The 22,132-nt window shown below is 48.3% G+C and overlaps 1 long non-coding RNA gene across 2 annotated transcripts in view; it reads left to right on the forward strand.

Moving 5' to 3' along the window:
• The window catches only part of LOC135967304 (uncharacterized), a 50,163-nt gene that overhangs the window by 13,605 nt on the left and 14,426 nt on the right, over positions 1 to 22,132 (forward strand). The window contains exons 2-3 of one of the 2 annotated variants that reach the window (XR_010581291.2): positions 8,050 to 8,172; positions 8,686 to 10,342. This is a non-coding gene — a long non-coding RNA (uncharacterized lncRNA). Of the gene's footprint in view, positions 1 to 8,049; positions 8,173 to 8,685; positions 10,343 to 12,511; positions 12,630 to 22,132 lie in introns of those variants that run through there. The other variant, XR_010581292.2, reaches the window with a different exon arrangement.

Raw genomic sequence — 22,132 nt, forward strand, 5'->3', positions numbered from 1 at the left:
CAGTGGCCGGATCTCAGCTCACTGCAAGCTCCGCCTCCCGGGTTTACGCCATTCTCCGGCCTCAGCCTCCCGAGTAGCTGGGACTACAGGCGCCCGCCACCTCGCCGGGCTAGTTTTTTGTATTTCTTAATAGAGACGGGGTTTCACCGTGTTAGCCAGGATGGTCTCGATCTCCTGACCTCGTGATCCGCCCGTCTCGGCCTCCCAAAGTGCTGGGATTACAGGCTTGAGCCACCGCGCCCGGCCTTGTCTTTTTTCTTTAATATGCCCATTTAGTTTATATGGAATGATAGCTAGAGAAATGCCTTTTAGGGGAAAATTAATTTCCTTAATTACAGAGAACTTTTTGGATAAAAATCAGGAGGCTATTTTGTAATAAGATCTAGTTAAATACTACAGTGGAAAGCTCCTTATATTTGATCTTACACTTGGGCCCTGTGTGCGTGTCCGCATGCTCGTGCTCATGACGCCAGGCGCAGATGTGAACTACGGGCACAGTACATACTTTCTGGTTGCTTCTTTGAACGTCTTATTGCTTGACCTCTCCGACTCAAATGTTGAGTTATGTTGATTCTGTTCAGAATGTTTATCCCTCCGTCTAGGGTCCAGTCGTCTTTCAGGGAGGAACCGTCTTCCTCATCTCTGTCTCCTACAGTATTGTATATTTAATAGTCAAATATTTATAGGTTACATGGGTGACTGATCTGTTCATTAGGAGGAAAACAATGCCAATTTTCACATCATTAGAATGGACTTGTTAAATGATTGTTAGTCTAATGAAGTTTCCATGGCAAAAGAGGCTTTGCAGATGTGAGTGTAACGGACAGTGAGATGGGAGAGGACCCTGGGTTGTCCAGGTGGGTCCAGTGTCTTCACATGTGCCTTTTGAGAAGGCAGTACGAGGGTCTGCCTCAGAGGAGGAGACCTGAGGACGAGATAGAGGCCAGAGGGCTGTGGGGGTGAGGGCGAGTGTGGGGCAGGGGCAGGGTCCGGAGGGGTACAGGGCTGAGGCCGGGGCAGTGGTAGGAGGGGTGTGGGGCTGTGAGTCAAGCTGCATGGTGGCTTCTATGAATTGGGAGACTCCAGGCAGGAATACAAGCTACTGACCCCTTGACTTCAGCCCTGGGACTCCTGACTTCCAGGGCTGAGAGGAGGTTTGCATTTGTGGTAATTTGTTGCAGCAGCAATAGGAAGCTAATGCATTGTATCTGTTCTTCACCTCCAAACCTTTGAAAAGTGACCCTGTTGTATCGGCCTTTTGTGTGCCCTAAATTCTAATGAGATGGTTTGTAGGAAATAATGGACACAAACGATGGCAGAACACAAAGTTGGACAGAAGCAGTGTCTTCTGTGGTTCTGTAGTTTGGGTCTGGGAAGTTAGATTTCGGTCAGAGTGTGTGGTCTTGTTCAGCGTATACCTGGAGTACTTGTTCAGAGCTCCTGGGGGAGTGGTCTTTAACACTCTTAGGATTAAAACTCCAAGCACATCAGGGCCAGAGTTCCTGAGTCAGTGTTAGGCGACCTTTGAATAAGAGTTGGCATGTAGAGTCTGCCCACTTTACTAGTATGAAGCAGCAAAATCTTTTTTTTTTATTTTTTGAGATGGAGTCTCGTTCTGTCACCCAGACTGGAGTACAGTGGCGAGGCCTCGGCTCACTGCAACCTCCGCCGCCTGTGCTCAAGTGAGTCTCCTGCTTTAGCCTCCAAATTGCATGATTTATTTTCCTGTTTTATATACTTAGTATGTGAAAACTCTGCAAACTTTATTAATACAAATGACATGCCAGAACTTAGGAGAATCTGGTATTTTCCCATGCAAATTAGTAGTGATGTGGAATTCCTGGGCTGATTTGGTTTTATAAGACATGGGGCAGATTCTTTGCCTTATTTCTGTGGAACTAACAATTGTTAATCACCCAGCACTCTTACCTCCCCCAACAGCTCAGGTGAGGGGGGTGTTACCCCCACTGTCGTGATGAGAGGCAGGAGACTGAGGCTTAGATGAGCAGGTGACACATTACTGTCCAGCCCCACCCACCCTGTAGTTTCCTGCTATGGCTCAGCTGTCTTCCTGCAAGAAAGGCCAGACACCCTGGTGCTGGGTAGAATTCCTTGTGAACCCCTTTCCATCCTCCAGGGAGTTCTTGCTTTACGGTGGTGGCTCATGGGGAGTCCTCTGGCCCACTGAGAAAGTGACTCGTGTTGTGACATTACTGTCTCTGTCCGGCTGCTGTCGATTGGGTGATTTGTAAAGAGACATTTATTGCTCACAGCTCTGGAAGCTGGAAAGTCCAAGGTCAAGGCAGTCCAAGGTCAAGGCACCTGCACATCTGGTGCCCCAGGGCCTGTGGCTCACAGACGGCAGCATCTCAACAGGTGTTGCGTGGCAGCGGTCGTCTCGTCAGAACTCACGTGGTGGAGGAGCAGGAGGGCTCCTCTAGGCCTCCCAACAAGGACACCAACCCCAGTCCTGAGAGCAGGACTTCCCAAAGGCCCCACCTCTTAATGTATCCCTTCGGAGATGGTTTCAGCATGAGGTTTTGGGGACATTCAGGCCAGAGCCATTGCTCTGCTGTAGTGTTAGGGTTGCATGGCATCATTACTGCAGCAGAGCCACAGCTTCTTATCTGCATTTGCTGCAGGAGGAAGACGCAGGTGCCTGTGCAAGTTGGGGTTCGGTGCAAGAAGTGGAGACTCTCTGGGAATCTTAGCAGGAGGAACTTAAGGGCTTTGAGAACTGACACCTTAGGACTGTAGTTTTCTTCAGAGTGTAAAAACCTTGGTGTGTGACAATACTGAACATTGCCTGAGCCCTGTGATCCTGTAAAACAGTGATTGTTAAGACATTCCCCCTCCCCACAACTGCGCCCCCACTTTTACTGCAAGAAGCCCCTTCCCATGTGGCTTAGGCTGACTGGCGGATGACCATTTACCGAGGACAAGACCAGATACAGGCCTTCAAACCCCACTTCTCAGCCTTATAAGTGATTAGCTAAACTGCCTGTTCCCACTGATCAATCACTTCCCACCTTGAAATGGTTCTTCGTGGTGCAGTTGCGACTAGGAGGGTGGACTTGTCTTTGACTGTCGCCTTCCACAGAGGACAGTTAGGGTGGGCAGGAAAGAATTCTCTGCTACAGGTCTGCATTCCTGGCTGTTTCCAGAAGTGGGAATTCTGGTGCCGTGGAGTCTGCGAATGGATTTCTAGTGTCCCAGCTTCAGGTGGAGTTGAAATTGAGTGAGGCAACCCACCACACCTATCTGGAGCCAGGAACTAAAGCCATTTTTAAAGTGGCAGTTTCTCCATAAGATTACCCAAAAAATGCGCTCAGCACGTTTCTTTCTTTCTCATATGCATTTGGCCATCTAAAATGGAAATGGTGGTTTTTTGAAGCATGGATGTAGTTTTAAAATTTGAGTATTGTAAACCTTAATGTAGCTTCTTAAAATGTTTGCCTGATTATCTGGAGATTTACTAAACCTTTGGAGTGGTAATAATGAGTTGATCTATATGACTTTGCTTTCTATGATGCAATGAAAGTACTCTAATTAAAACCTCTGCAGTTGGGTCAGCAGGCGATTGGCCAAAACAAATTCTGCTTTTTGGGTTTCTTTAACCAAACAAGGGAGTAGAGTGTAGGCTGAAGTGGCAAATTCATTTCAGAGCACGCCAGAGCCCTCAATGATTCAGCAGCCTTCTCAGGTGAACGTGTAACGTGCCGTGAGTCTTGGCAAGCCTGGCTACTGAAGTGTGCACGTGACACCACAGAGCCACACCTAGGAAGATGTGGTTTCTGTAACAAGCTTTGGAAAACCAAAGTTCAACTAAATTATCCAACTTTGTTACAGAAAAAGCTTAGACCAGATGGCCAAAGACCTGATTGTTTCATGGTTGAGACATGGTTATAAAATCGCCCTTACTTGGTGCCAATCAGTGTTGGTCCACAGTGATACTCCTCCAACCTCACTGAATAGTTTGGAGACTGATATGAGACTGTGAAAATCTCCTTAAGGTGAAAAGGGCTCTGGGGCACCCGGGAATATCCGCACACCCGTGGCCATTCCCCTATAAGGTGGAGAGGACGGCTGGGTCACGCGGGAGCATCAGCACACCCGTGGCCATCCTCTTTAAGACGGAAAGGGCTGCTGGGGTGCCCCGCAATATCTGCATACCCGCGGCCATTGTGGCTGTCCCCCTTTCTGCTCAGTCACCTCTGTGTTCCCGCATTCAGGCTTTGGGACACTCATGAACAGCTCATCCCCTGGGCTGGTGAGGAAGGAGTGGGAGGTTGTTCTGAGGCTCTGTCACTGTCTGCCCTGTCATGAGCTGGGCAAGGCAGTGGCAGTGACCCTGGAGGAGTCTGGTCAGTGAGGGCTCCGGCAGGAAGTGCTGAGGCTTGAGGTGACTCTGCCAGTCGTAACCAAATGTCTTCCCTCTTATTTCCATGATTCCTTCTAGTTCTGCACCTTGCACTGCAGAGTCTCTGTGTATCTATAAATACACATGAGTTACGATACAGGTGTCTCTTTCCCCTCTGTCTGCGGCTGGGCCCAGGGAGTGAAGTGCAAGACCCCCTTACTGCTGGATGCCCACCAGCACGAGGCACTGCCTGCCCTGCTGACGAATGCCTACAGCGAGTCCTGGAAGCCGCCTCCTGAGCACCTGGCCTGTTGACGGTGTATACTGGAGACAACGGAGCTCCCCTTGCCCCACCCTGAGCAGAGACTGGGGAGGCGGCGGCAGCACTGCCCCCATGGTGCATCCTTGGTGCATGGAGGAAAGTCTGTTCATGCTTAAAACACAGCCCATCCTCTCAAAAGCAGGATGACAACCACATTTACTTCTGGAATCTTAAAAAAGGGCCCGTCTCTTTGAGAGAAGAACATGGCATGTATGTGTGTACCTCCTTTGTTTTTTTTTTTTTGAGACAGTTTCCCTCTGTCACCCAGGCTGGAGTGCGGTGGTGAGATCTCAGCTCACTGCAAGCTCTGCCTCCCGGGTTCATGCAATTCTCCAGCCTCAGCCTCCCAAGTAGCTGGGACTACAGGCACCCGCCACCACGCCTGGCTAATTGTTTGTATTTTTAGTAGAGACGGGGTTTCACCGTGTTAGCCAGGATGGTCTCGGTTTCCTGACCTCGTGATCTGCCAACCTCGGCCTCCCAAAGTGCTGGGATTATAGGTGTGAGCCACCACGCCGGGCCGTATGTGTGTACCTCTTTACAAGTCTTGCCTGACCTTCGCATTTAAAAATTACTGGAAAACTTAAGGATGTAACTGACAAGAACTTTATAGGTTTCTCCAAGTAAAAATTTGGAAAAGTTAAGTGAACCCATAATGTGTTTTATTTCTATGAGTCCCACACTTGGATTTTTAAATGTGGGCAAAACATCTGTATGTTCTTCAGCCTGATTTCCGTGGAATCGTGAATGAAACGTGCTGAAGTTGCCGTGCGGATTTTGTTATGTGGCGGTGACAAGTGGGGCTGGTCATTAAACAACTGGAGGAACCCTGTCCTTTCTGTGCTCCTGTTGGACACTAGGCACGTGCTTGGGTGTTTTCTGTGTGTGTGGACAAGACGACGACAGAATTTCCAGATTCACACGGTGGTATCTTCTCCCTTTTCTGTTAAAACGTGTCTTCTGCTGCTTCTACATAGACCAAGTGTTTCTTTCTCTAGCCTGTCTACATAAACGCTGTTTAACAAAAACCGTATTGTAGACATGTGAAACTGAATTCCACATGATCAAGCAGATAGAGATGACTGAGTACACTGTTTTGTGGAAGGAAGGTTTAAAATGATTTTTAGCTTTTTCCCTGAAATAGGGAATACTTTTAACTTTTTCCCTGAGATAGGGAATAATGAAATGGGAAAATAATTAAATTTTCCCATGTAATTGTTAGATTATATTTAATTATTAGATTATTCATGTATTGCAAGGGAAAAAGGAACTAGATCACCCCATGTACCCAAATGAAAATTTAAAGCGTATGGGCGAATTCATTTGAACTCCTTTAATTTGTTTTTGTTTGTTTGTTTTTGACAGTCTCACTCTGTTTCTCAGGCTGGGTGCAGTAGTGCAATGACAGCTCACTGCAACCCCAACGTTCTAGGCTCAAGTGATTCTCCTGCGTCAGCCTCCCCAACTGCTGGGATTTACAGGCGTTAACCACCACACACAGCTTATCACCTCTTGGAGACTAGCTTTGAGTTTGGGCATTCACTGAACTATATTTTAGTTAATTCTCAAAGTTTGTCACTGTTTATCTTTAATTTGCTAAAAATCTACATGTATTGTAAAATGCGTTACATTTCCTTAGCATTCACGGATTCCCTGTTAGTGGGGCAGAGACACAGAAGGGCAGAAGGCGTTCGGACATCATCAGGGTTGCAGTTGAGTCCTTGCCCCGAACACACTGGAGCTCTGGGCTCTGTGGTCCCACGGGGGTCCTCTGTCCACTGAGGGGGACGGGTTACCTGGAAGGTCCCTCCAGCCTCTGCAATTTTGCCCTTTTCAGGTTAACATCTCATCATTGTCCTGGACAGCACTGCCTTTCGTTCACTGATCCACGAGTGAACAGCTGGTCAGTGGCCAGTGCTGCTTCCTTCAGCTGGGAGGTGGTGATGTGATAACACTTCCGTGGAATTTGGTTCTTGGTGTATTAAGGGTTCAGTTGTATGTTTATTTTTAATCTGCACCTCTGAATTGGTCTTTTGATTGCAAAGAGATTGCTTACTGGATTTGTTTCTGAATATTTGGTGGATAACAGGAGAACCTTGCTTATCTGTGTGTTCATTTAGTGTGTTTTTGCCAGGCATTTATATGGTTGTGTTAGCCCTCAGCCCACTTTCTGTGTGTGGTGGAGTCATTGAAATCATGTATGTGAAGTCTCTCCTCTTTTAAGGCCAGAGGACGTGGGGTGGTGTCTCCCTAAACTAGGGGGAAATGGCATTGTTCTGTCCTCCTCCCTGGGAATGCTGGTGTTTCCAGGTCTCTGAACTTGGCTCCCACACTGGGAGAGTAGCTGTGGCTTCTGGAGCCCGTTTTGTGCGGGACTGACTCCTTCACTTGCTTTATTCCCCACTGTCTTTGCTGCTTGATGACGCAGGGATGAGGGAGTTGGGCCCAGGGGCCTTGCCTGTGCCTGAAGGGCCCGATGCAGAAAACTCCTCATGGGAAGGATGTTCCTTGAGGGCAGCTTTTGGAGTCTTTTCCTACTTTTAACTGAGAAGCAGCTATTCACATGGTTCTATTCTGCTGGTGTGTTTCAAAATAACTGGTGTAGAGTTGTGAAGATGTCCGAGACACCCATGATCCACTCCGGGCCAGTGCAGGACATTGAGCTCAGAATCCTTCAGACCATTCAGATGCCAAAGATTCTTGCTTGGTTATTCTCAAACTTATGAGAATCTAAAACGCGAGCCACGGTATGGATTTTCTCTTGAGCCCCCATGACTTTGCCTTGTATTTTGGGCATGAATGACTTCATCAAGGGGAAAGAATTTGAGGAAGGAGCCTCTGAGGCTAGGAGGGGGTGGGAAGGGGCGGGGGGAAGAGGAGGGAAAAGGAGCTATAGAGGGAGGAGCCAGGCTGGGGCTGGGGCGTCTCCCCATGATGCTCCCCCACCCCTGGCGCGAGGCCCCAGAGACTGACTGATTTTCCCACAGGAAATGTGTATGATTGCATGTCTGTTTTGTGGGCTGGCCATTTGGATTGAGGGAATGTCTGTGTTGTGATTCCTTATTGATTCGAAGGTTGGAAAGGTTTGTGCTCAATACAGGGGTCTCTTGGTGCGATGGGAAAATGTGATCGCAGCCGCCTTCGGGGTGGGGAGAGCCCTCGAGGCCCTCAGTGGTGGCCGGCGTCAGCCTTCGCTTCCCTGGGTGAGCTGCCCTCAGGGTGCGAAGGGAGGTCCTCGGTGGTGGCCGCTGTTGGCCTTCGCCTCCCTGGGTGAGGGCTGCTCCATCCCCGGCTCTCCGACTCCTTGCCTGGCACCTTCCTCGTTGGAGGCCGTGATCCATCAACTTTGTCCACGCGTGTCCTGCAGACTAATGCTGACTGGAGGTTCAGGAGTGGTCAGAAGAGGCCAGAGGAGGCCCTCGTGATGCGAAGCTAAACGTTTAATGATGGCGCTGTTGAGTGCATGAGCCGCGTCAGCCCAAGAGTCTGGGTAAGAGGGAACCCCGCGGGGTGGAGGGAAGACTGGACAGATGGGTGCTTTCCTCGGTCCCTGGGAGCACGGCCAGGTCCACGCTCAGACCTCCTGGTTTCTCCCATATTTCCATCAATAGCAAGGGAAGGACTCGGGGCAGAAGTAGTTCAAGGGCCTCTAAAGACTTATGTAATTGTTAATAGGCCTACTTTTATGCTTTCTTATGTATTAAGAGCAAATCATGATACAAACTCATTTCTGTTTGAAGAAATCTTTACTGCTCTCATTTTTGTGGCAAGCAACATTGATTCTTTGCTTAGTGAGCGTTAGTGCCCTCCTGCCCAGTGCTGCTGCCTGGCGTGTCCTCGCACACACCTCTGTCCATTGGTCTCCGTTCACCTTTCCGCCTAGAATTGTAGGAGGGGCGCTGGGATCTTAGGGCTAGAAAGAAATTCTGAAGACCACTTTTAGGGGCGGCTTTTAGTCAGGGCTTCCAGAGAGACAGCCAGCCGGGTGTGCGTGTGTCTCCAGGGCGAGGCTTGCTGCAGGGGCTACAGAGTCCAAGAAGCCCCAGGACCCACAGGCTGCAAGCTAGAGTCCTGGGAGGGTGTGGCTTGAAGACTTGAGAAGCGGAGGGTGCGGATCCCACCGTGGTCTGAGGAGCTGAGACCCAGAAGCACGGGCTGCAGAAGACAGATGTCACTGGCCCATCAGCCAGACAGGTGGAGTGAACCCAGTTTTCCCCGCCTTGCTGTTTTACTCGGGCCCTGGGTGGATAGGGTGGTGCCCCCCACGCCGGCGAGGATGGGTCTCCACTCAGTCCAGAGGCAAACATGCATCTCACACAGAAATAATGCAGAACCAGCCATCTGGGCACCCCGGGCACGCTCAGGTTGATGCACAAAACCAACGCCGCGCGTGGCCCTGACATCTGTGTGTTCGCATCACTCCACACACATTGCTCAGTCATCGCCTCGGTGAGTTTGTAAGCTCGTTGTGTGGTTCTGGGGCTTTTTGTCCTTGGTGATGACAGGCTCCCCACTGCCCCAGCTCAAGTATGGAAGGTGATGGCACCAACGGCTCCTTGTTTCTCAGACACTTGAGTGGGTGCTCTGTGCAGCCAGTTTCACCTGCAGCAGCATCTGTTCCCTATGCCGATTCCATTCGGAGTATGTGCCTCCCTTCTGTTGAGGGTGCAGCCTTCTTTCAGGGAAGAACTGTGTCCTGTTCGCCTATATCGCCTGTCGTGTATCTCATGGCTGAATAAGTAGCTATAGGATACCTCGGTGGCTGAATGATAGGTTCATTGGAAGGAAAACTTTATATATTTTTTTCTTTTTGGGATGGAGTTTCACACTCAACGCCCAGGCTGACGTGCAATGGCACGATCTTGGCTCATTGCAAACTCTCCCTCCCGGGTTCAAGTGATTCTCCTCCCTCAGCCTCCCAAGTAACTGGGGCTACAGGCTTCCGCCACCATGCCTGGCTAATTTTCGTATTTTCGTTAGAGAAGGGGTTTCACCATGTTGGCCAGGCTGGTCTTAAACTCTTGACCTCAGGTGATGCGCCCACCTCGGCCACCCAAAGTGCTGGGATTACGGCCATGAGCCCCTGCACCCAGGAACTTAATACCGTTTTTTTTTTTTCCTTTAAATCGTAATGGGCTTGTTAAATGCTTACGTTTTTTTTTTTTTTTTAAATTTATTATTATTATACTTTAAGTTCTAGGGTACATGTGCATAACGTGCAGGTTTGTTACATATGTATACTTGTGCCTTGTTGGTGTGCTGCACCCATCAACTCGTCAGCACCCATCAACTCGCCATTTACATCGGGTATAACTCCCAATGCAATCCCTCCCCCCTCCCCCCTCCCCATGATAGGCCCCGGTGTGTGATGTTCCCCTTCCCGAGTCCAAGTGATCTCATTGTTCAGTTCCCACCTATGAGTGAGAACATGCGGTGTTTGGTTTTCTCTTCTTGTGATAGTTTGCTAAGAAGGATGGTTTCCAGCTGCATCCATGTCCCTACAAAGGACACAAACTCATCCTTTTTGATGGCTGCATAGTATTCCATGGTGTATATGTGCCACATTTTCTTAATCCAGTCTGTCACTGATGGACATTTGGGTTGATTCCAAGTCTTTGCTATTGTGAATAGTGCCGCAATAAACATACGTGTGCATGTGTCTTTATAGCAGCATAATTTATAATCCTTTGGGTATATACCCAGTAATGGGATGGCTGGGTCATATGGTACATCTAGTTCTAGATCCTTGAGGAATCGCCATACTGTTTTCCATAATGGTTGAACTGGTTTACAATCCCACCAACAGTATAAAAGTGTTCCTATTTCTCCACATCCTCTCCAGCACCTGTTGTTTCCTGACTTTTTAATGATCGCCATTCTAACTGGTGTGAGATGGTATCTCATTGTGGTTTTGATTTGCATTTCTCTGATGGCCAGTGATGATGAGCATTTTTTCATGTGTCTGTTGGCTGTATGAATGTCTTCTTTTGAGAAATGTCTGTTCATATCCTTTGCCCACTTTTTGATGGGGTTGTTTGTTTTTTTCTTGTCAATTTGTTTGAGTTCTTTGTAGGTTCTGGATATTAGCCCTTTGTCAGATGAGTAGATTGCAAAAATTTTCTCCCATTCTGTAGGTTGCCTGTTCACTCTGATGGTAGTTTCTTTTGCTGTGCAGAAGCTCTTTAGTTTAATGAGATCCCATTTGTCAATTTTGGCTTTTGCTGCCGTTGCTTTTGGTGTTTTAGACATGAAATCTTTGCCCATGCCTATGTCCTGAATGGTACTACCTAGGTTTTCCTCTAGGATTTTTATGGTACTAGGTCTAACATTTAAGTCTCTAATCCATCTTGAATTAATTTTCGTATGAAAAAACTGCTTTAAAGTTCATATGGAACCAAAAAAGAGCGCGCATCTCCAAGACAATCCTAAGTCAAAAGAACAAAGCTGGAGGCATCACGCTACCTGACTTCAAACTATACTACAAGGCTACAGTAACCAAAACAGCATGGTACTGGTACCAAAACAGAGATATAGACCAATGGAACAGAACAGAGTCCTCAGAAATAATACCACACATCTACAGCCATCTGATCTTTGACAAACCTGAGAGAAACAAGAAATGGGGAAAGGATTCCCTATTTAATAAATGGTGCTGGGAAAATTGGCTAGCCATAAGTAGAAAGCTGAAACTGGATCCTTTCCTTACTCCTTATACGAAAATTAAATGCTTACGTTAATGTTTATTTTTAAAAATGTTATCTGTGACCTTTCAGCTTTTCATAGCACTTCTCGTGTGAATATTTTAAAAAGGCCCTTTAGTCGTGGGGGAGAAGGAGGTTATCCCTTTCAGCAGAGGGAGATGGAAGAACAGGCCCTGGTGGGTCTGAGCACAGGCAGTCACCCCAGCCTTGGTGCTTGCTTAGGTCTGTTCTCCGTTCACCGTAGCCGCATCCACTCTCATTGTCAGCTTAAAAATGAGCTTTTTCCTCTTTCTAATCGGAACAGTTAGTTTGTTAACCGTCACATTAAGGTATCGAGAATGATGGCTTTCAGGCCTCAGATATGACACAAGTAATAAATGCAGCTGACCCTGAACAACATGGGTTTTGAGCTTCGAAGGATCACTTATGTTAATTTTTTTTCCAACCAAACCCTTACTGAAAAAACCTGGCTTTGTGGAGGGCCGACGTTTCCTACATGTGCTTCCATAGGGTGGCCGTGGGGTCCTGTGGATACGTAGATTTGGGTAAACTCGGGGCGTGTTCTGGAATCCATGTCCCTGTGTATACAGAGGGACAATTGCAGCTTTTTAGAAGTTTGTGTCCTGCCTTGTCCTAAAAAGGTTCCAAGGTGGATGCAAAATTATTTCATTCCTTTGGTTTTCTTGGTGGGATATTGATGTTTATTCTTCAGTGTCTAATATCCTGAGTGAACAGAGTTACCGCTTCAGGAACAAAGCCAGTCTGGAAACACATATTGAGATATCCACCTTTTCTTCATGGTTTCACAAAAGGCCATGATCATATTTTATTCAGTTGAACTGTAGGAAACTGCCAATATTTGCTGTTTTTGGCCTACAAAATGGCAAGTTCGTACGATATTAAAAACAAAGGCTTCCTGGATGGGGAAAATAGGAATCGGTAAGAACCTGAAGTTCTCTGTCATGGCCTCTGAGTCACAGGTAAATAAACCTGCGTGAGGGGGAGTTGACTGTACAGTATTTTCCTTCTGTTTTGATACTGTCAGAAAAAGGTCAGTTCCAATGTGTTGGGTCCCTTTGCCTCAGCTTTGCTGCAGAAGGGACTTGCCATTATACCTCTTGTTCCCAGTGCCCAGGAGGCTGATGCCACATAGAAGACCTGCAGGTCGGTGGATGTGAAACAGGCATCGGACACGCTGTGCACCTTGGGACGCATCTGAGAAGTGTGTGCTTGCAGCAGATCTGAGGTGAGGGCGTGTTCCATCTCCTCTCCCTTCTCTGGCTTTGCAGGCCTTTGAAGTTGGTCCTGGAAAGTGAAATTAGTTAATGCTGATTTAAGCTCCAGGTCAAAGCCTGGGGGCCGAAGAGACCCGCCCTTCACTAGGGGTGTGAAGCATTGGGCCCTCCCATCAGGAGGCAGCAGGGACTCGAGAAAGCCCCACATGCCCTCCAGTTCCCTTATGTTGAAATTTTTTGTACTCGGCCATGCCGGGTCATTTTGGGAGGTGAGTAGGGGATTCACATGGGGGTGTGCAGTATTCTTAGGTGTCAGGTGCGAGAGTTGAATTTGTAGAAGCTGTGCAGATAGGAAAGGGCCTGGCAGGGAGTGCTGTTTACACGGAGCCGATTTAACGCGAGGTCTGTGCTCTACCTGGGTCCGTGTCTGACTGCTGTCTCCCAGTCTGCAACAGGACGTTGACGTGACTTGGCGCCATCGTCCCACTCTGTGTAGATGTCTGAGGATCTGTGCGCAGCTGCTCTGTGAGAATGCGTTGTGATAATGAACTGAGAAACAGTGAACAAACCCTGAATTGGTTAGCACTGGTTCCACGGCCACTTCTGCTGTGGTTGGAGTCATTCATAATAAAGTGTGCTGGACTGCTATGCAGAGCTCTGAATTTCAGAGGCCCTTTAACTTGGCAGCTAACCAGTCGCTTCCTTCAGAAGACATTTGAGTCCCCTTTACCTACCAGGGTGACCCTGGGAGTTTGAAGATGAGTGAGACAAGCCCTCTGTGTCTTGTGGATTTTACTGTCCAGAGGGGAGACAGATGTGGATGGTGAAGGAGGCCCTATCAGAGGTCAGTGCACGTCAGTTTTGTTTCTTCAGCACTTGCTGTGTTCAGGCGGTGCCCCGGGCCATGTGCAGAGCATCTGGGGACCCTGCCCATGGCATCCCAGGCACAGCTAGCATCTGCGCCATCTTCATACTTGGCCTGAGTTTTGGGGAAGTACCGAGGATGGCTTCTGCCTTTGCTGGAGAGAGTTGGAAGTCAGGGCAGCCCTCCACAAGGAGATGATCGCCAGCTGATTCCTCAAGAAAGAGAGGTGGTCCCCACATGGGTAGAGCAGGGCAGCATGTACAGACCTGGGTGTGGGTCTGGGGCATGTGCATCTGAGTGGGTTCTGCTGGGAGACAGCAGGGGTGAGGTGTGAAGGCAGTTGGAATTTACAGGATAAATTATCACTAAGGCGATGCCTGGAAAACATAAAATGGGGACTCTCTGGGGGTAAACGTGGACTTAGGGTGACCCTGGGCGTGGGTGTTTTCAGGCTCTGAAGGCAGAGATTTAGGAAATTGGGGCAGAGCTGAGCCCCAGACGAGGATGAAGACCACCCTTGGGATGTTGAATGAGACAGGGGTGGAAACCCAGTGAATGTCCTGGGGGGTCAGTCCAGCAGGCAGGCAGCAGAGGAGACCGGTGTCCTCAAAGGCCCCTTGGGCCTACCTCTCAAAGTGCTGGGATGACAGGCATGAGCCACTGCTCCCTGCTGATACTTTTAAAATTTCTAAGCTACTCTCTCTCATACCCACTCCCGTATTTTTTTAAAAAAACCAGGTTTATGGCTATATTTTTTCCAAGGGAACCAAACAGTTACCTGTTTGAAGTACAAATAACACCGTGTTTAAAAACCGAAAATGCCACTTTGCATAGAAGTTTCCAAATACCCAGTTGGTTTGAGCCTTGCATTGCAGTGTCACTACCTGCTCTTAAATTTCTACCCGATGTATAGATAGCGAGACAGGGACGGCTCGTACATCTTCAGGTTTCAGTTCTACTACCTTGGGCTATATTTTCATTTATTTTGGCACAACTGTGGGTGTGGCAAGCAATGCCAGGGTATTTATTTTGAAGCGTGTCCAATAACAGTTGGGAAGATTTTCACATTTTTAGAATTTTCATAGTAATAGTTATAATTTACAAAGAATTTAAAATTGTGTAGTCATTATTTTCCTTTTTTCTAGATGTGCCCCGAAACAGGGTTGCTAACTATCATTCTACATCACAGGATTAATAACAGTACCCTTTTGGAGCAGATGCCTGTAATCAAGGAATTCTGCCTAGTCAGTTCACTTTAAGCGTGTTTAAAAGGTTGTCTTTATCCTAGTTGGCACCTGTGGCTCTAGTTGGTTTTCACTGCTGAAGAATATTCCACGATGGAAGCCGTAATTCATCTGTTTTTCATATCGGTGGACATTTGGATTATTTTGGGAGGGTGTGTATGTCTATTCAGCCTTCATTTTTTCAGGATTTTTTGTAGAAGATAATGTAACAGTGTAACATCCTCTGCTAGGGAGCCAACGCGAACCCTGATTACAGCCACACTGACTCTCACACAGACTCTCAGGCCTTGTTACCAACACACAGAACCATTTTCTTAAGTTGAAACACAGTAGCAGAACCTGAAGCCATGTGAACGGTTCCTCCGATCTTACACTTGGAATTCACTTTTTATTACTATGTCTGCTAGTTAGGAAGCATATCAATTATACAGAAATCTGAGAATGTAAAATTATACGTTTATAACAGAAAAAACCTTATTTAATAGCCCAGAACACATGGCTATGTTTTTCCCTCATGCCCCACCACTGTTTTCTTTGCTTGAAATGGGAAATGACACTTGAATGCGGTTTTCTAGCGACTGTTAGCCTGGCATAGTTCTTCAGAGACAGAGGATGTAAAGCACATGGAGAATTTCTGTTTGTGGAATGTGATTTCCCGGTCGCCTCATTCAGGCTGCCGCCGCCTTCCCCTCTGGCCGCCTGCATCGTGGGACGTCTGAGAAGGTCCCTGTTTCATCCTCTGGAAATTCTGAAAAGGAAGGAGAGGAGGGTGTGCAGGGTGTGGTGCATTTGTGTTGGTCTTCCAGCTTTTATTTGGAGTCTCCGCTACCTTGGTTCCTGCCTTTATGTCCCTAGCTCGTGGCTTCATCCTTGTGTCTAACTCACAGGCAGACAGATGGAAAGGGAAGTTGTATTCAGCCAACAGCTTGATCTTATTCTCAAGGCTTAAATCGACTGGGTATTTGGAGACTTCTGTGCAAGTGGGCATTTTTGGTTTTTAAACACCGTGTCTTATTTGTACTTGAAATGGGGTAACTGGTTCTCTTGGAAAAAATATAGGCATAAAGCTGGTTCTTAAAAAAAAAAAAAAAAAAAGGGAGTGGGTGTGAGAGAGTGGCTTAGAAATTACACCAGTAATGGTCGGGAGTGGTGGCTTATGCCTGTAATTCCAGCACTTTGAGAGAAGGAGGCAGGTGGATCCCCTGAGGTTAGGAGTTCGAGACCAGACTGGTGAACATGGTGAAACCCCGTCTGTACTGAAAAGATGAAAATTAGCCGGGCATGGTGGCAGGCACCTGTAATCCCAGCTACTTGGGAGGCTGAGGCAGGAGAATCACTTGTACCCGGGAGGCAGAGGTTGCAGGGAGCCAAGATCGCACCACTGCACTCCACCCTGGGCGACAGAGCAGAAACACCATCTCAAAATAGAAAAAAACCAAAAAACTAAACAAAACAAAAACCCGGTAATGAAAACCTGATTGCATCATCTGTGATGGAGATGGCGGATTATTTCATTTTTAGTGACAGGATGAATTGGATATGTTTGCAGTATTGATTTGACAAGGGAAACGGTGAGAACCAAATGTGCCGCCCAGCTTGGGCCTCGCCGTTGGCAGAAGACCGTGGCGGGCAACAGACTGGAGACTCGGAGACCGAGGGGAGAATTCTCATGCCTTGACGCTGGTGCAGTGTGTGCTTCTGGACTCCTGCTGGAGGGAGCTGCCCCTTTGCCTTGCAGGCTTTGGTGCAGTGGAGACCTTAGGACCTGCCCCTCCTGGCACACCTGTGGGTGTGGCGAGCAGTGCCAGGGCTGAAGCACAGGTGCTGAGCCCGGAACGTGGGACGGGAGAGGCTGCACACGCCGGCAGGAGTCTTCTCCAGCAGCCGGGGGTTTCCGCAAGGGGGCGGGGCGTTGGTTTTCCTCCTTGAATTTGGGTGGAGAGGGTGTCCTGGGTTGCTGTCTGCACTTGTGTTGCTCTGAGGTCAAGTTGTGGCCCCGAGTCCCTGTCCCTCTGCAAAGTGAGGGTTTGCCCATTTTCAGGTCAGATTTCCCTTGGGTCCGGGTCTCTAGGAGTGGGGCGCATTCCAAGGGGGCGTGAGCACGGTGGACGCCCGTGGGCCTCTTCCTCTCCCCTCAGCTCCTGGGCTGTGTGTGAAGAGCTGCCCAGCGGAATCACCCTCCTGCCTGGTGTTTCATTCACCAGAAATCGTTCTCACTGTGGACTCTTGAGTCAAATGTAATCCAGGAATGGAACGTGCTGTTGCTGGATGCCACACACAGCATCAGGAGCTTAGTTGGGGATTATATGATCTTACCCCACACCTTAAAAGTAAAGACTGTAGTTGTCAGGCGTCTGAGCCCAAGCCAAGCCATCGCGTCCCCTGTGACTTGCACGTATATACGCCCAGATGGCCTGAAGTAACTGAAGAATCACAAAAGTGCAAATGCCCTGCCTGGACTTAACTGATGACATTCTACCAGAAATAAGTGAAAATGGCCAGTCCTTGCCTTAAGCGATGATTTTTTTGTGTGTGTGTGAAATTCTTTTTCCAGGCTCATCCTGGCTCAAAAAGCTCCCCCACTGAGCACCTTGTGACCCCCACTCCTGCCCGCCAGAGAACAACCCCCATTTGACTGTAATATTCCTTTACCTAACCAAATCCTATAAAACGGCCCCACACTTAGCTCCCTTCGCTGACTCTTTGGACTCAGCCCGCCTGCACCCAGGTTAAATAAACAGACATGTTGCGCTCACAAACCCTGTTTGGTGGTCTCTTCACATGGATGTGCATGACAATAGTTAAGGGGATATTGAAGTCTTTGGCAGCTCCAAGAGCCTTTTCAGTTTGTGTCGGGCCATTGTAGGCAGAAGGAAATACTTGCTTAGAGACTCTTACAGAAATGTTCGGTGCAGTGCCATTAACTCGTGGAATAAATGTGTAACTTTCCATGGCAGACCTCTGGAAAGAGATGCTCTTTGAGTGCACCCTGGCCTGCTCGCTACAAGAATCGGCCGTGTCACCCCGCTTTCCGTGGGTCTGCAGGTGTGCGTGGTCCATTGCCCTGCACTGTGGCCATGGAAGGGAAGATGATCTGGAATGCTGGCGACAGTTATCGGTGCGTGTTGATGTGTGCTGCTTTCTACAGGGGAGAACATTTCTGTTTAATAAACATCTCATCTCGATGATGACTGCAAGATATTTGAGTCTCATTCAATAGTGTTTCTGGGTTCCTTCTGTTTTTATCTGCTTTCTAGCACTAGGCAAGTGAAGACATGGAAAGTAAAAACCCATCGAACTTGTAGAGACATGGTGTTGTGGAGGAGCAGACTGTAGCCTCTGGCTCTGTTTAAAGATTGTAGTAAACCTCTTACCTGGCACGGTCAGGGTGTAAATTATCTTGTTTAATCGGAATGTGTATGAGTCAAAGCTGGCGCCTGCATTGTTGATGAAATACCAGATTTTAAGGGAACATGTCAATGTGCTGTAAGATACCAACAAAGTTCCTCACTGAGGTTCTGCGCGGGTTCGGAGCAGCTGGGCCTTAGGTCACCAGGGTCGTCTCTGGGAGCAGATGCTCAGTGTGGGCATTAGTCACTTAGCCTTTCCAGAGCCGAGGAGCAGCTCTCTGTGGTGGTTTTTGGAATCTGTATTTTGAGTCAGTTTGTCCCACTTGACTCGAAGTTGCCGCGCGATTTCAGACCTTTGCCTCCACCGTGCGCTCGTTTTCTTGTCCCCTGATAACTGCCTCGGTTGCCCCGGCCTGACATTTGAGCCTCGTCGTTCATGGACACAGGTTCCGTGGTGGGGCAAATGCCGCGACTCCGGCTTGCACAGTTCTGTGACTCTCACCATGGCTTATCACATCACTCCCGGGATCTCCCGTTTAGAGGAAGAGTGTCCCTTTCCTGCAGGCCCTGTGTGGTGTGGAAACCACCCCTACCTACCTTTCTCCTGTTTGAACTGTACCGTGAAGCTATTTCTGTTCTAGTCAACCGTCAGAATTTAAGGAACAGTGATTTATGTAACTTATCACACGCTTCTGAGCAATTCTTTATGAATTTCATTCTGTTGTGAAATTATTGCAGTTTTCATGGCTATGCTGGTCTCATGTTGTGGCCCTTGAAATGAATTCCCTTCCCCATTGTGTGTTAAGGTTGTGCCTGGGAGCTGTTGAGGCCTCACCTCTGCTTAGGGCAGTGGCTTTGCTCTCCTGACAACAGGAAGAATCTTATTTAGAGCACTTCTAATGTAGTTTTTGCTTCCAGACAGAGTTACTTTTTTTCACAGAGACAGCCACTAAAGTCATAAATTATGCTGAGGATGCACACACACGGGTCAGCTGACAGAGTGGAGTCCAGAACAGATCCAAAGATGCAAAAGCAGTTCAGTGGAATTTGAGTCTTTTCAACAAATGGTGCTGGAATTATGGGACAGCCATATGCAAAAGAGTGAAAACAGGGAGAAATTCCTGTATGAAAATTAAGGTGGATCATAGCCCTGAATGTAAAATACCAAACTACAAAACCTGCAGAAGAAAGGGAAATTGTGGAGACCTAGGGTGAGAGCTCTTAGCCATACCATGATCCATAATCAAGGAAGAAAACAAGTAGGTAAGACTCATCAAAATTAAACTTCTAATATAAAAGACACCCCTAGGGAATTGAAGAGACACATTTTCGATAGATGGGGAGAAGATGTCTACGAACCATGCAGCCGGCAAAGGACTCGTATCCAGAATGCACAGGACTCCCACGGCTCATGACAGAGAACAAACCACCTGACTTAAAAGCGGAAGAGACCTGAACAGATGCTTCGCTGAGAAGGACGGGAGGATGGCCCGAAAGCATCTGAAATGACCTTCAGCGTGACTGGTTGCACCCAGATGTGCACCGAAGCCGCAGTGAATTTGTTCACACCCCTGCTGGAGCGCCTGACTAAGGTCTTCCGACAGCCCCAGGTGCTGGTGAGGACCGGCAGTCGGGACTCCTGTGCGATGCTGGGGTTCAGCACGGTGCAGACAGCTTGGCGGTTTCTTACAAAACTGAACTCACACAAACGTGGGTCCCAGTGACCCCAATCCTGGGTATTTACCCTAGAGAAACAGAATCTGATGTTTAAGAAAAACTGTGCCCAGATGTTAATAGCGCTGTCTATAGTTGTCCAAAACAGGTTACAATGTGCCACAGCCATATGTGGAATAATAAATACCCAGCAGCCCCGAGGCCTGGCTGTTGATCACAGGACACCCTGGGTGCACCTCCAAGCACGATGCCCAGGAAATTGTGATTTTGCGAGTGTTTTGCCACAACGCTCGCAAAAGATAGACCCGAGTCATGGGAGGACACGGAGAGGGTGGTTGCTGAGAATGGGAGGGTATGCTTATGAGGCCCCGTGAGTGGGTTTGGGGCTGTTGGACTGTTCTGCTTGTGTGATGATGATTATGGGAATATTTGTGCCGAAATTCACAGAACTGAACACTGTCCACTTTACAGTAATTTTTAAAAAGTGGTAATATGCTCATTTTCGGTACTGTTTTTAATGGAAGATGGAGTTTGCAGATGATTTGTCAGGGCAAGCCTGTCTCAAGAGTTTGTAGACGATTCGTTAGGGGCCTATCTCAGGGCCCTTGGGTTGGGTTGGGTTGGGTTGGGTTGGGTTGGGTTGAGTTGGAAAAGCCTTCTCTGTTGTGGGCAGTAGTACGGGGCGTGGAAAGGATATTGCCAAGGAAACATGTAGAATCCTTTGAGGAAACGTGTATTTCTAACTTGCTATAAGATAGAATTGGAAATTGTAATGGTTTTGTTTTCTAGAGTCTTGGTAGAATAGGGAAGACAGTGTAATAAAAGCTAATTTTGAAATGAAGAATTTTAAAGATTTTCAACAGCAATTGCTCTGGGAAGTCACCCTGGAAATGTTTTTAAAGATGTTCAATAGCAATAGCTCTAGGAAGAGTCACCCTGGAGTTGCTTCTTGAGCATTGGTTTCCTGGCTGTATCTTCCAACTTTCATTTTTAAGTTTTGCTGTGAGTTGGGGATGTGTGGGAATAGCCATCCCAGCCCTGCAGGGGGGTGCATGTGCCCCGAGGCCTGAGGCACTGTTTCAACCTAGCTTGCAACATGGGGACTCTTGTCAGTGGCTGGAGTAAGAGTACCAGCCTGGCAGGCTGGGGGTGCCCCAGGGTGGTCTGGGCACTGTCCTCCCTGCCTGCAGGATGGCAGCTGGAGGAGCTCGAAGGCTGCCTGCCTCGTGGCTGTCAGCGCAGCAGCCCCTCCTGGCCCTGGAGCAATCTTTGGGTCCATGAGTCTCTGCACCGGGACTTGCCTCCTGGGACCTCCGCCACTGTCCTGAGGGCCCTGGTGCCACTTTCCCGGTGGGACCCAAGCCTCAGGCAGCTGCGACCCCAGATTCGGTTGCTTTCCCTGCCGTCTCATTGCAGCACGAGTGCTCATCTCACTCAATGTAGAACCTCAGGTTCCTTCAAGATCCCCAGAGATGGAATCTCCCAATTTAACAAGATAGTTGGTGACAAGATTTGAGCGGCACTGATTTAACTCAGCTTCCAGAGTTTAAGTTCCCAAGACACAGTCCTGCTCCTTCCCTGGCCTCATCCTGTGTGGCTGGTGTGGATGCGGGGTTTCCGGAGGGTGGGGCTGTGGCAGGTCAGCAGCCAGGGGGATGGCTCATTATTGATCGCTCAATGCCTTGAGGATAACTAGGATTAATGACCTTTATAGGGCTGTAGGTTTAGAGTATATATATATGTGTGTGTATATATATACATATTTAAACGAGGTGGACACGGTTATCACTGCATTTTTCTGACATGAAACTTGGAGAGCAGAGGGTTTAGGAAACTCCTCAAGCCACACTGTCAGCGGGACTCGGGCGGTCTGGCCTTAGACCCTGCACTGTTTGCCCCTCACCACGCTGTCAGCAGATCCGGGTGGTCTGGCCTTAGAACTCACGCTGGTCGCCCCTCCCTGCCACGTTGTGGGGTTTTTCCTGCTTCTGGGCAGCATTTGATAGCTTGTGAAACAAGACCAAGACTTACTATGAGTGGATTTGCCATTATCTGAGATCCAGAACGTTTCCTGGACCTGGCGTTGCCGATGTCACGTAAGGGAAGGTAAAAACATTTTCATTGTGGTCACTGGGGCTCCGGAAATGGTATTTTTCCCAGTGAAAGTTTACTCATAAAAATCTATTAACTCAATACTATGTGAACAGGAAGAAATGTGTTGGGCTCTAGTTAAATGTCTCAGAGCCACAGAAGTAAATGAGGGCACCTTCCGAGCACAGCCTCCCGGAAGAGGCCAAGGACGTTTGTCTGGAGGGTTTGCCATGAAGCAGGACTTGGGCAGGGCTGGTCTGCCTAGGGAGGCCTCTGCCATGATGTAGGTT

The sequence above is a fragment of the Macaca fascicularis genome, chromosome 15 (genome assembly GCF_037993035.2).
Source record: "Macaca fascicularis isolate 582-1 chromosome 15, T2T-MFA8v1.1".
Lineage (NCBI taxonomy): Eukaryota > Metazoa > Chordata > Mammalia > Primates > Cercopithecidae > Macaca > Macaca fascicularis.